The following is a 15,707-nucleotide window of genomic DNA, read 5'->3' as shown; positions in this document are numbered from 1 at the left end:
ACACACTATACACACACACACTACACACACACACACACACACACTATACACACACTATACACACACTATACACACACTACACACACATATACACACACTACACACACACACACACACACACTATACACACACTATACACACACTATACACACACTATACACACACTATACACACACACTATACACACACTATACACACACTATACACACACTACACACACTATACACACACACACACACACTATACACACTATACACACACTATACACACACTATACACACTATACACACTATACACACACTATACACACACACACACTACTATACACACACAACACACACTATACACACACACTATACACACTATACACACACTATACACACACTATACACACTATACACACACTATACACATACACACACACTATACACACACACACACTATACACACACACTATATACACACACACACACACATACACACACTATACACACTATACACACTACACACACACTATATACACACACACTATACACACACTATACACACACTACACACACTATACACACACTATACACACACTATACACACACTACACACACATACACACACACTATACACACACACACACACACACTATACACACACACTATACACACACTATACACACACTATACACACACACACACTATACACACACTATACACACTATACACACTACACACACACTATACACACACTATACACACTATACACACACTATACACACTATATACACACTATACACATACTATACACACACTATACACACACTATACACTATACACACACACTACACACACTATACACACACACTATACACACACACTATACACACTATACACACTATACACACACACACACTATACACACACACTATACACACACTATACACACTATACACACACTATACACACACTATACACACACTATACACACACTATACACACACACACACTATACACACTATACACACACTATATCACACTATACACACTATACACACACACACTATACACACACTATACACACTATACACACACACTATACACACACACTATACACACACACTATACACACACATTATACACACACACACACTATACACACACACTATACACACACACACACTATACACACACACTGTACACACACACACATATACACACACACACACACACTATACACACACACTATACACACACACTATACACACACACACTATACACACACACAGTATACACACACAGTATACACACACACTATACACACACACTATACACACACACATACACACACACAGTATACACACACAGTATACACACACAGTATACACACACACTATACACACACAGTATACACACACACTATACACACACACTATACACACACACTATACACACACACTGTACTATATTTCTCTCTTCAGACGAGGGTCTTTCCTTCTGCCTTCAAAACTGCAGTGGTGAGGCCCCTGCTGAAGAAGAGCAATTTAGATTTTAATGATTTTAACAACGACCGACCAGTGTCTAACCGACCATTTTTAAGCAAAATTTTAGAAAAACTTGTTTTTATCCAACTAAATTATTTTTTAGATGATCATAACATCTTGGAAAAATGTCAGTCTGGTTTTAGGGTGAACCACAGCACGGAGACCCGTCCTGGCAAAGATTTTAAATGATTTTAGATTAAATTATGATTCACAAAAGGAGACCGTGTTGGTTCTACTGGATCTGAGCGCTGCCTTTGACACAGTAGATCACACTATTCTTTTAACTCGCCTAAAACACCTCGGCCTCTCCGGTGCTGTTCACAGATGGTTCACATCCTCACAGACAGAACATTTATGGTGAGTGTCGACACATGCTCCTCCAGGGTCCATAAAATCACATGTGGTGTGCCCCAGGGCTCCATTTTAGGCCCTGTGCTTTTTAACTTGTACATGCTCCTCTTGGTGGTGTCATCAGGAGACATGGAATCAACTTCCACAGCTACGCAGATGATACGCAGCTTTACATCTCCATGTCTCCTGATGACACCAGACCAATGGAGGCTCTTTTTAACTGCATTCTACAAATCAACTCCTGGATGGTAGAAAACTTCCTCCAGCTTAACCAGGACAAAACTGAGGTTTTAGTCATTGGTCCTGAGGCCCAGAGAGAGAAACTTTTACCCAAACTACAAACACAGTCTTTGAACCTTCTCCTCAAGTGAAAAACCTGGGCGTCATTATTGACTCTGAGCTGACTTTTATTCCATTAAGAACATCACAAAAACATTTTTTTATCACCTAAAAAACATATCCAGAGTTTGGCCCGTTGTCTCTCTGGCCGACACCGAGACGCTGATGCTTTTATCACCAGTGGAACAGACGACTGTACTGTCCTGCTCTCTGCTCTTCACAAAAACACTATTTCAGGTTTACAATTATTACAATATTATTATTCAGCACGAGTCCTGACGAGGACCAGAGGTGGGACCACATCACACCGGTTTGAAAATCACTGCATTGGCTCCTGTGAGTTTCAGGATCCATTTTAAAGTTCTTTTACTGGTTTTTAAATGTCTTAATGGTCTTGGGCCTTTTTATCTTTCAGAACTGCTTTTACCTTATGAACCCTCGCGGACCCTGAGGTCCTCCAGCAGCAGTTCCTGCTCATTCCCAAAGTCAGGACACACACTCACGGACACACACACACACACTCACGGACACACACACTCACGGACACACACTCACGGTGAGGAGGCGTCTTTTCAGTACTGTGGCCCTCGTCTGTGGACCTGCAGCCGGAGGAGCTCAGGGCCAAAGAGAACGTTCATGTTTTTAAGAGCAGAATCAAGACCCGCCTTTTTAGTTTAGCTTTTGATTAAATTCTTATACTTTTACCTGTTTCTATTGTACACATTTGAATATATTTATTTATTTTAAGCATATTTTTTTAGGATTTCCTGTGTTTCCTCTGTAGGAGCCTCTGCATCAGGAGCAGAGGTCGGCTGTAGCTGCCGGGTTCTGTCCTGTGGGCTCCTGGTGGAGAGTTGGTGTTTGGGCTTCATCTCTCCCCTGGCTCCTGTGGTGGTTCCTGGTGGTGGTGGACGACGTCTCTCTGCTCCTGTGGTTCCTGGTGGTGGTGGACGACGTCTCTCTGCTCCTGTGGTGGTTCCTGGTGGTGGTGGACGACGTCTCTCTGCTCCTGTGGTGGTTCCTGGTGGTGGTGGACGACGTCTCTCTGCTCCTGTGGTGGTTCCTGGTGGTGGTGGACGACGTCTCTCTGCTCCTGGTGTAGAAGCTCCTCTGATGGTGCTTTTCTCAACTGGTTCGCCTGTATTCAGCCTCACATCTTACTATAGGCGATTTTATGTATTTTACCATCTTAGGTGTGTGTGTGTGTGTGTGTGTGTGTGTAGGGGGGTGTGTGTGTGTATGTGTGTGTGTGTATCCCCTCCTTGAACCATTACCTTATCGTGGTGGAGGAGTTTATTTATTTTATTTATTTAACTTTTATTTAACCAGGAAAAAATCTGATTGAGATTAAAAATCTCTTTTTCAGGAGCGTCTTGACCAACAGGCCACAAAACAGATTCAAAACATATAAAAACATACATACAAAACATTCAATAAAACAGAACAATCAACACAAATTCAAAGATAGTTAAAAACAATTACACCCAGAAGATTCTAGATCTGTTTTTTTTAAATCTGTTTAAAAGAGTCTAAGGAGACCAGCTCCTTTAACTTCAAATCATTTTGTAAAAAGTTCCATGCCGAAGGAGAATAAAACTGAAAAGTTTCTTGCCAAACTCAGATTTTACTCTGGGAACTGACAATAAAAACAAATCCTGTGATCGCAGACTGTTGGCCCCAGAACTTTTCTGAACTACATACTTACGCAAATAAGACGGGAGCAAACCAAGAAAACATTTATAGACCAACAGGTACAAATGTTTGAGCCTCTGTGTGGCTCGGGAAGTCCAGCCCATGTGGATACAGTACATGATGGTGTGTGAACTCTGAGACCAGTAAGAAACCTCAGGCCTCTGTGGTTTGATGCCTGAATGATCGCGGGAGCTGTGTTCTCAGGGGCTTCATGCTCCTGGTCTCCCAAGGCAAACAGGTCCGGGGGGACGGGTCAGACAAAGAACGGTTCAGAAGCCCCTATGATGAATGTACCAGCAAGGCCAGTTACGTCGCCCGGATCGGCGTCACCGGGGCCTCACCCTGGAGCCAGGCCTGGGGTGGGTGCTCGCCAGCGGGCGCCTGGTGGCCGAGCCTCCCCCCACGGGGCCCGGCCGGAGTCCTTGGGAGGGGTACTAGACAGTGCACCGACCGGGGACTCCGTTGTTCTCCTGGGGGACTTCAACGCCCACGTGGGCAACGCCAGTGACACTTGGAGAGGGGTGATTGGGAGGAACGGCCTCCCTGATCTGAACCGAGTGGTGTTTTGTTATTGGACTTCTGTGCTAGTCACAGTTTGTCTATAACAAACACCATGTTCGAGCACAAGGTCCATAAGTGCACGTGGCACCAGGACACCCTAGGTCGGATGATGTCCGGATGGACCTTGGTCCTGCCATGGGCGCCGTTCCCGCGGGCCCCGTGGCAGGACCCTGGCACCTGTGCCGCAGCGCAGCGGGTCTCAGAGTTCTGGCAGCCGTACGAGTGTCAGAGCCTCGTCTGTCTCCTACGGGAGGCAGACATTTAATACTGATTCTAACCCTAACCCTCACCCCTCACCCCCTAAACCCCTCACCCCTAACCCCTCACCCTAACCCCTCACCCTAACCCTAACCCCTCACCTAACCCCTCACCCCCTAACCCCTCACCCCTCACCCCTAACCCCTCACCCCTAACCCTAACCCTCACCCTAACCCCCTACCCTAACCCTCACCCTAACCCCCTCTAACCCCTAACCCCTCACCCTAACCCCTCACCCTAACCCCTCACCCCTCACCCCTCACCCTAACCCCTCAAACCCCTCACCCCTCACCCCTAACCCCTCACCCTAACCCTCACCCTAACCCCTCACCCACCCCTCACCCTCACCCCTCACCCTAAACCCCTCACCCTAACCCCTCTAACCCCTCACCCCTCAACCCTCACCCTAACCCCTCACCCTAACCCCTCACCCCTAAACCCCTCTAACCCTCACCCTCACCCCTCACCCTCCTTGTCTATATACACACTCACTGTGTTCTTTTCTCATTTCTGCAGTGATGCTATGAAGGGAAACATCTCTCTCTCTTTAATTTTTGATATTAGTGCCTCGAACCTGATGAAGGACCTACAATTGTCCAAAACATTGTTTTGATGGCACTTTGGTACATAAATAAAAAATATAACAAACAGAGTATGTAAGAGAGCAATGACTAAAACAACAAAAAAGTTGCCCCCCCCCCCGTATATTTAAGACAAAAACAGTCTGTGCTTCTCATTTCTTCGTTGATCCTCAGTAGATTTTGCTACAGAGCCTTTTTTTCAGTGTTTCGACTCTGAAGAAGGAGAAATTACTACCAGAAACGTTATTCTGGAGGCCCCCCTTTTATTTTTTGTATATAGTTTCTATAAATTGTATATAGTTAATTTAAATAATAAACAATAAAAAAGAACCAAAAATCTAAATAAACTAAAAAGAACAAAAAAATAAATACAACTAAAACAAACAAAACCAAAAAAAAAAAAGGAACCTGGACCCTTGTCTGGTCCAAACTGTGATGATGTGGAGCATCACACTGACGTCCGAGAGAAACGTGCACCACCTGGAGGAACAACGGGGCTTTGACAATGTTTCTAGCCATAACTTTAACCTAACTCCACTGTCCCCTGGTCCATCTCTCCTCCCGGCATCGTTCTCCACTGACTCCCTCTTTCCACTGTGCCACTGTGCAACACACTGACTGTCAGATCAACAGGGCCAAACTGAAAGTGACAGGAGCCTTAATTTATCTTTAGTCAAGACTGAACGTCACCTCAACCAGTCCCAGTAATGTAATATAAAAGTAATGTAGTATAAAAGTAATGTAGTATAAAAGTAATGTAGTATAAAAGTAATGTAGTATAAAAAGTAATAAAAGTAATAGTATAAAAAGTAATGTATTATAAAAGTAATGTATTATAAAAGTAAGTAATGTTATAAAGTAATGTAGTATAAAAGTAATGTATTATAAAAGTAAATGTAATGTATATAAAAGTAATGTATTATAAAAGTAATAAAAGTAATGTATAAAAGTAATGTAGTATAAAAGTAATGTATTATAAAAGTAATGTAGTATAAAAGTAATGTATTATAAAAGTAATGTAGTATAAAAGTAATGTATTATAAAAGTAATGTAGTATAAAAGTAATGTATTATAAAAGTAATGTATTATAAAGGTAATGTATTATAAAAGTAATGTAGTATAAAAGTAATGTATTACAGTAATGCGTTGCTTTTTGCTGTAACGCTGTAATGTTCAACATTACAGGGGAAAAAATAGTAATATTTTACTCGGTACAAATGTGAGTAACGCGCGTTACAAAACTTTTTTAACCTGGATTGAAGTGGAGGGTTTTTCTTCATAGAAATTCGCTAAAATCACCGTGAAATCAGCAGCGGTGAAACGGTGGAGACGCGGCCGGACAAACCTTCAGTTAACCGCGGGTGAAAGGACCGACCCAGAACTCTACGCTGTTTAGACCTGGTTTAGACCTGGTTTAGACCTGGTTTAGACCTGGTTTAGACCTGAGTCACTTCTGGTTTAGACCTGGTTTAGACCTGGGTCACTTCTGGTTTAGACCTGAGTCACTTCTGGTTTAGACCTGACTTACACTCGTCCCTCGCTCTAACGCGGTTCACTTTTCGCGGTCTCGCTGTTTCGCTGATTTTTAGAATTATTTTTTTGTGTGCAATTTTGATGCCTTTTGTTTTTAGTGTATGAACACGTGTTGTGTTCCTCCCGCTGTGTCCTGATTGGCTGAGGGACTCCTGTCTCCTGAACAACAGTACAGAATGTGTTCAGCTGCCAAATTTAAATAAATGTTCAGTCTGTATCAGTGTGAGTCTGAAGTGCTGTACGGTTGTAAGTTTTCTCTCCGACAAAATCCACAACGTCGACGAAATGTTCTGCACCGACAAAGGCTCCTGCACTCGCACCCAAAAGACAGAGGAAGATAAAACCATCGCACAAAAAGTTGGACTTCTGGACACGTTGAAGGAAGGTAGAAGTTACGCGCTGTAGCAGAGTTTTGCACCGGGTCTTGTACCTGCAAATAGTTGCTGAAATCAGGACCGTGAGCCCGAGCAGCAGAGTGTCTGTAAAGCGCGATCAGGCGACAGCCGCTCTTACCTCCATGAGGTGAGGAGCAGAGCCGCTCCTTTCTCCTGCGTCACCTCCGAGCCCGTCCCTACAGTGAGTCCTGTTTTAGTCCTAGTTCAGTTCTGGTTTAGTCCTCCTCTTCAGTCCTGGAATCAGTCTGAGGTTAGTCCTGTTATAGTCCTGGTTTAGTCCTGGTTCAGCTCTGGTTTAGTCCTGGTTTAGACCTTGTTTAGTCCTGGTTCAGCTCAAAAGTTCAGCTTTTTCGCAGTTATTTTGGTGAGAGTAACTTGAAGTAATGCAACAGTAATGTAATGCCTTACATTTTAAATACAGTAATATTGTAATGTAACAAATTACTTTGAAATGACAGTAATAAGTCATAAATAACACATGACAGTTTTAAAGTCACTTGCCCAGCAGTGCTCCTCTCATCTCTCAGCCTCCCAGTCTGTCCTCTCCACACTTCGGTCTCACCTCTCACTTCTCTGACCCCATGTTCCAGCTCCTCTTCCCTGCTGCTCTGTGTGCACCACCTGTTCTTCCTTTTATGGCAGTTCCTTGTCAGCACCAGTAAGAGTCAGTCAGGGTTGTGGTTCATAGTTCTTTCCCTAAACTCATACAATTCACCCACAGCCTCTTATACATTAAAACAAGCATCAGAGCAACTGTCAAAGCCAAACTCAATTACGCAGCAAAACAAGTTTACATTTGTGAACAACGTCTAGGGCGGAGCGATGCCACTTCCCCACATACTGTGGTGGAAATTTGAGTATCGGGTGTTGTTTTTTCCATTGTCCAAGATACACTATAAGAAGTGTTTAAAGCCACACTATTCTTTGTCTAACTTTTCTCTCTCTGGGGGTTAGGGACCTTTGGATTTGCCATATTTACATTTCAGTTTGTTTATTTCACATGTTAATTGATTGTTCATCCTTATCTATATTCAGATGGTAATAATGTGAAGGTGTTACTTCCCTAATGACCAGACTGACAGAAATACACAATGTTCTTGGGCAGGACTTGGACCTCAGACAGAAGTTAGTCTCATTCCCCCAAAACTCTGGGCTCACGGCAGCAGAAACTCTGTGTGTCAGGAGTTTGTTACTGGTGCAAATGGAAGAAACCAAACTACAGAATCTTCAAAACCCACGACAATACACATGTACACATACACATGTACACATACACATGTACACATACACATGTACACATACACATGTACACACATGTACACATGTGTACACATACACATGTACACATACACATGTACACATACACATGTACACATACACATGTACACATACACATGTACACATACACATGTACACATACACATGTACACACACATGTACACATGTACACATACACGTGTACACATACACGTGTACACACACACGTGTACACACACACATGTACACATACACGTGTACACACACGTGTACACATGTACACACACATACACACACGTGTACACATGTACACATACACATGTACACATGTACACATACACATGTACACACATGTACACATGTACACACATGTACACATGTACACACACATGTACACATACACATGTACACATGTACACATGTACACATGTACACATGTACACACACATGTACACATGTACACATGTACACATACACATGTACACATACACATGTACACATACACACACATGTACACACATACACATGTACACATACACATGTACACATACACATGTACACATACACATGTACACATACACATGTACACATACACATGTACACATACACACACATACACACACATACACATGTACACATACATACACATGTACACATACACATGTACACATACACATGTACACATACACATGTACACATACACATGTACACATACACATGTACACACACATACACATGTACACATACACATGTACACATACACATGTACACATACATACACATGTACACATACACATGTACACATACACATGTACACATGTACACATACACATGTACACATACACATGTACACATGTACACACACACACATGTACACACACACATGTACACATACACATGTACACATACATACACATGTACACATACATACACATGTACACACACACATGTACACATACACATGTACACATGTACACATACACATGTACACATACACACACATGTACACACATACACATGTACACATACACATGTACACATACACATGTACACATACACATGTACACATACACATGTACACATACACATGTACACACACACATGTACACATACACATGTACACATACACATACACATGTACACATGTACACATACACATGTACACATACACATGTACACACACATACACATGTACACATACACATGTACACATACACATGTACACATACACATGTACACATACACATGTACACATACACATACACATGTACACACACACATGTACACATACACATGTACACATACACATGTACACACACATACACATGTACATACACATGTACACATACACATGTACACATGTACACATACACATGTACACATACACATGTACACACACATACACATGTACACATACACATGTACACATACACATACACATGTACACATGTACACATGTACACATACACATGTACACATGTACACATACACATGTACACACGTACACATACACATGTACACATACACATGTACACATACACATGTACACATACACATGTACACATGTACACATACACATGTACACATACACATGTACACATACACATGTACACATACACATGTACACATACACATGTACACATACACATGTACACATACACATGTACACATACACATGTACACATACACATGTACACATACACATGTACACATACACATGTACACATACTGTCATGGCCCAGGCTGTGCTCTGCCCTCTGCCTTCCTGCCACTCTCCTTTCTCTGCAGGTGTCCTCGCCTCAGTCGCCTCAGTCGCCACCTCTCGCCTCAGCTCAGGTCGCCTCAGTCGCTCAGTTCGCCCGCCTCACCCGGCAGGTCGCCCACCTCACCCGCCTCAGCTCCCGCCTCACCCGCCTCAGCTCGCCCGCCTCATCGCCCGCCTCAGGTCGCCCGCCTCAGCTCACCCACCTCAGGTCGCCCGCCTCAGCCTCAGCTCGCCTGCCTCAGGTCGCCTGGCTCAGCTCACCCGCCTCAGCTCGCCCGCCTCAGGTCGCCCGCCTCAGCCTCAGCTTGCCCGCCTCAGGTCGCCCGCCTCGCCCGCCTCAGCTCGCCCGCCTCAGGTCGCCTGGCTCAGCTTGCCCGCCTCAGGTCGCCTGCCTCAGGTCGCCCGCCTCAGCTCACCCGCCTCAGCTCGCCCACCTTAGGTCGCCCGCCTCAGGTCGCCCGCCTCAGGTCGCCTGGCTCAGGTCGCCCGCTGGCTCAGGTCGCCTGGCTCAGCTCACCCGCAAAACAAAAAAACACTTCTTTAAAGTAGCTGCAGTGCATTTTTAACTAAATAAAATACATACAATATTCTTCCTAACTTAAAGTTAGCAGCTGGTGATAATCTAAAATTTTACGTACCAAAAGTACCTTTTATCAGAACAGTTTTGCTTTATTTGCTACTTTGACTTTAATTTCAATCCATAGTCCTTAGTTGTGACCCAAACTCTCTTTGTGTCTCTGTGGAGCAGCGAGCGTCTCTTGTCTGGTTGGTATCTTGTCCAGCAGCAGTTCCAGAAGGTTCCTCTGCTCTTTCTGTGCAGAGAAAAGCTGAGTTTCATTCCATCTTTTCCTGTCCCTCAAGATGAAGGTGCTGTGTCCAGTTTGTTATTGAATGGTTCTGTCTCTCTCCTTTCGCAGCAAGAAAAGGCTTCCAAATGCAACTCTTTTGCCTGTTGCACAGCCACTCTGGGTCTGGAGCTGTAGTAGAGTCAGTGTTGTGCACTGTGTCGATCTCACCAGCAGATGGCGTTCTTGCTTTGTCCATATTAAGGATCATCTTGCCAATAAAGCTGCTGACTCTTAGGGCTTTAGTCGGGTCCAAACCCAGCAAGAAAGATCCAGGTTTTACCATGTAGACAGTAGCTGATACAGTCTTTTCTTGTTTAGTTGTAGTTTCTAATACTTGGAATAAGGGACTAGCTTGATTGTGCAGTTAGCAAAATGTTTCTTGTACAACACTTCGGAAATGGATACGGAAGCTCCAGTGTCACTATGAGCCTGAATCTTCACAGAGAATGTGAGCTTATCAAATGCTGTTGTGTCAGTTTAACATTATCAACACAAAGAAAGCGACCACCTGATCTGTGGACCTTGGCAAAATGTTCTCTTTTCCCACAGTTTTTACACTGTGCTGAAGCAGCTGGACAGTTTCTGTTGGTGGTAATATGTTTATTTGATCCACAGCTGAACCATTTGCATAGCTGTTTGTTAACTGTTTATCTTTGGAATAACAGATAGAAAATCATTAGAATTATAGACATTAAACAACAAATGAATTGATCCATTCACCTGTACTAGACTTCACTCTTTTTATGCTCAACTCTAAATGTTTCTCTTCTTAATTCCAGTTGTTTTGTGAGAACTCGACGAGTAAAAACAATTAAGGCTCCAGTTCTACTGTCAAGATTTCTTGGATATACTTGGAGATTTCTTGGAATCCTCCCAAAATGTTTTCATCTGTGGGTAATGAAGTCAAGTGCCCCTAGCCTCTCATTTTAAGCATAGATCCATTATGTCCTTAACCCTGATTCCAAATCCTCATTATCCATTTAAACTGTATGTTTATTGTGACTGTGACCTGGTGCATATCATTTTCTATCCTCCATTGGAATTACAACTTTACGGTCTTTACTCTAGGCGCCTTTGAATGAATGACTCTGGTCGTTTTCTGCAAATAGGAAATACAGTTTAAAGCCCTTTTTTTTCAAACTGTTCAGACTCGTACGTTTTTCCAATGGAGACGTGTCGGTGATGCTCAGAAAGTGGTTTTGCTCCGTACTAAGAACATTTCTTATTTGCAAATATTGGAAAATGTGCTTGTGGGGAACATCATAACTTTTAACAATTTCCTCAAAGGATAATAATTGTGATTCATCATTATACAGATTTTGAATTTTGTCCAACCTTTTGACAGAATGAAATCCTTTATCAGCAAATCATATCAGCAATTTCTCAAAAAATAGTTATTTTCCCCACAATACTTTTTCCCTTGCTGCCTAATCACAGTCATATTTCTAATTACTTTTTGTTTGTTTGTTTTTGTCTTTCTTTTCAGCACATTTGTTTCTGCCGAGGTATTTGGCGAGAGCAGGTCCCACAGAGGGATAAGCTCTTTTGTAAAATGAAACATAATGGAGCAAAATGACACTGTTCAAAAGCACCGTAACATGTTTGGGCACTGACGGCCTCGAGCTTCACGAGGAAGTGACAGTAACTGCGGTTGAACTCTTCAGTCGTTCCATAAATACATTATTTGAAACAGCAGTTTGAAAATAATATTAATTTCTTCAATATCAATTTAACCAAAAATCGACATTGGAATGGACGACCACTGCTCTAAAGATTTCAGAATCACTCACTCACAGGCCTGTGTTTAACGTCAGCAGTTTCATCAGAGGAAACTGTAAATCTAAAATAAAATATGTAAATCAGGTGATTATTTTGTGTTGCTGAGTCAGACTCAGACCTGATCTTCAGAGTTTTGTTCGTTCTTCTGTTGAAGCTCCTGTACATCCTCCCAATGTCCTGCTGCGACTGCCTGGTACTGGCCTTTAGACCTGGTTTAGTCCTGGTCTGGACCTGGTTTAGTCCTGGTTTAGATTTTGTGCATGTGCCACAGTGACATGTGCACACACTTGTGGCTCAAACCCATTTCCTTTGGGATCAATAAAGTTTGTCTGAGTCTAATTTAATGCTAATTAAAATTAAAATTAAAATGTTCCTGTAATCAAATCTTTCAAAGAAACAACATTTCATTTTTTTTAAAGGTACATTGCACAGTTTGTCTGACGAAGGGTCCAATTCAATTAAATACCCCCCCCCACTCTCCCCTTTAGTCCTCCAGACCCCCCCACTCTCCTCTTTAGTCCTCCAGACCCCCCACTCTCCCCTTTAGTCCTCCAGACCCCCCCACTCTCCCCTTTAGTCTCCAGACCCCCCCACTCTCCCCTTTTAGTCCTCCAGACCCCCCACTCTCCCCTTTTAGTCCTCCAGACCCCCCCACTCTCCCTTTAGTCCTCCAGACCCCCCACTCTCCCCTTTAGTCCTCCAGACCCCCCACTCCTCCTCCCCTTTAGTCCTCCAGACCCCCCCACTCTCCCCTTTAGTCCTCCAGACCCCCCCCACTCTCCTCTTTAGTCCTCCAGACCCCCCCACTCTCCCCTTTAGTCCTCCAGACCCCCCCACTCTCCCCTTTAGTCCTCCAGACACCCCACTCTCCCCTTTAGTCCTCCAGACCCCTCCCACTCTCCCCTTTAGTCCTCCAGACCCCCCCACTCTCCCCTTTAGTCCTCCAGACCCCCCCACTCTCCCCTTTAGTCCTCCAGACCCCTCCCACTCTCCCCTTTAGTCCTCCAGACCCCCCACTCTCCCCTTTAGTCCTCCAGACCCCCCCACTCTCCCTTTAGTCCTCCAGACCCCCCCACTCTCCCCTTTAGTCCTCCAGACCCCCCCCACTCTCCCCTTTAGTCCTCCAGACCCCCCCCCACTCTCCCCTTTAGTCCTCCAGACCCCCCCCTCCTCTCCTTTAGTCCTCCAGACCCCCCACTCTCCCCTTTAGTCCTCCAGACCTCCCACTCTCCCCTTTAGTCCTCCAGACCCCCCACTCTCCCCTTTAGTCCTCCAGACCCCCCACTCTCCCCTTTAGTCCTCCAGACCCCCCCACTCTCCCCTTTAGTCCTCCAGACCCCCCCCTCTCTCCCTTTAGTCCTCCAGACCCCCCACTCTCCCCTTTAGTCCTCCAGACCCCCCCACTCTCCCCTTTAGTCCTCCAGACCCCCCACTCTCCCCTTTAGTCCTCCAGACCCCCCCACTCTCCCCTTTAGTCCTCCAGACCCCCCCACTCTCCCTTTAGTCCTCCAGACCCCCCCACTCTCCCCTTTAGTCCTCCAGACCCCCCCACTCTCCCCTTTAGTCCTCCAGACCCCCCACTCTCCCCTTTAGTCCTCCAGACCCCCCCCACTCTCCCTTTAGTCCTCCAGACCCCCCCACTCTCCCCTTTAGTCCTCCAGACCCCCCCACTCTCCTCTTTAGTCCTCCAGACCCCCCCACTCTCCCCTTTAGTCCTCCAGACCCCCCACTCTCCCCTTTAGTCCTCCAGACCCCCCCACTCTCCCTTTAGTCCTCCAGACCCCCCCACTCTCCCCTTTAGTCCTCCAGACCCCCCCACTCTCCCCTTTAGTCCTCCAGACCCCCCCCACTCTCCCCTTTAGTCCTCCAGACCCCCCCACTCTCCCTTTAGTCCTCCAGACCCCCCCACTCTCCCCTTTTAGTCCTCCAGACCCCCCCCACTCTCCCCTTTAGTCCTCCAGACCCCCCCACTCTCCTCTTTAGTCCTCCAGACCCCCCCACTCTCCCCTTTAGTCCTCCAGACCCCCCACTCTCCCCTTTAGTCCTCCAGACCCCCCCCACTCTCCCTTTAGTCCTCCAGACCCCCCCCACTCTCCCCTTTAGTCCTCCAGACCCCCCCCCACTCTCCCCTTTAGTCCTCCAGACCCCCCCACTCTCCCCTTTAGTCCTCCAGACCCCCCCACTCTCCCCTTTAGTCTCCAGACCCCCCCCACTCTCCCCTTTAGTCCTCCAGACCCCCCCACTCTCCCCTTTAGTCCTCCAGACCCCCCCCACTCTCCCCTTTAGTCCTCCAGACCCCCCCACTCTCCCCTTTAGTCCTCCAGACCCCCCACTCTCCCCTTTAGTCCTCCAGACCCCCCCCACTCTCCCCTTTAGTCCTCCAGACCCCCCCCCACTCCCCTTTAGTCCTCCAGACCCCCCCCACTCTCCCCTTTAGTCCTCCAGTCCCCCCCTCTGGGTTAGGACACAAGGACACAGGAAGAACGTGCAAACTCGCACCCTGAGTCACTTCCTGTCTCCTGAGAGTCTGCAGGATGATGTCACGATGATGTCACAGGTCGGTCTCAGGTGAGGGGGCGGAGCTCTGGGACAGGTGAAGCTTTTAGTGAAATTTACCTGCAGCAAGCCCCGCCCCCTTTGGCTCAAACTGAGACAGGTTTATGTGTTAGCCCCGCCCCCTCACCTGGGGTCAATGAGTCACAGGTGAACTACTGCAAAACAATACTACTATAGTACTACTACTGTAGTACTTATACTACAACACTACTACTGCTATAGTACTACTGCTACTACAATACTACTACTTATACTTATACT

This window comes from Boleophthalmus pectinirostris, unplaced genomic scaffold (genome assembly GCF_026225935.1).
Source record: "Boleophthalmus pectinirostris isolate CB_2022bp ecotype Guang Dong unplaced genomic scaffold, ASM2622593v1 HiC_scaffold_10, whole genome shotgun sequence".
In the NCBI taxonomy this organism is placed as follows: Eukaryota; Metazoa; Chordata; class Actinopteri; order Gobiiformes; family Gobiidae; genus Boleophthalmus; species Boleophthalmus pectinirostris.
The sequence above is the reverse complement of the archived record's forward strand: the minus strand, read 5'-3'. Positions refer to the sequence as shown.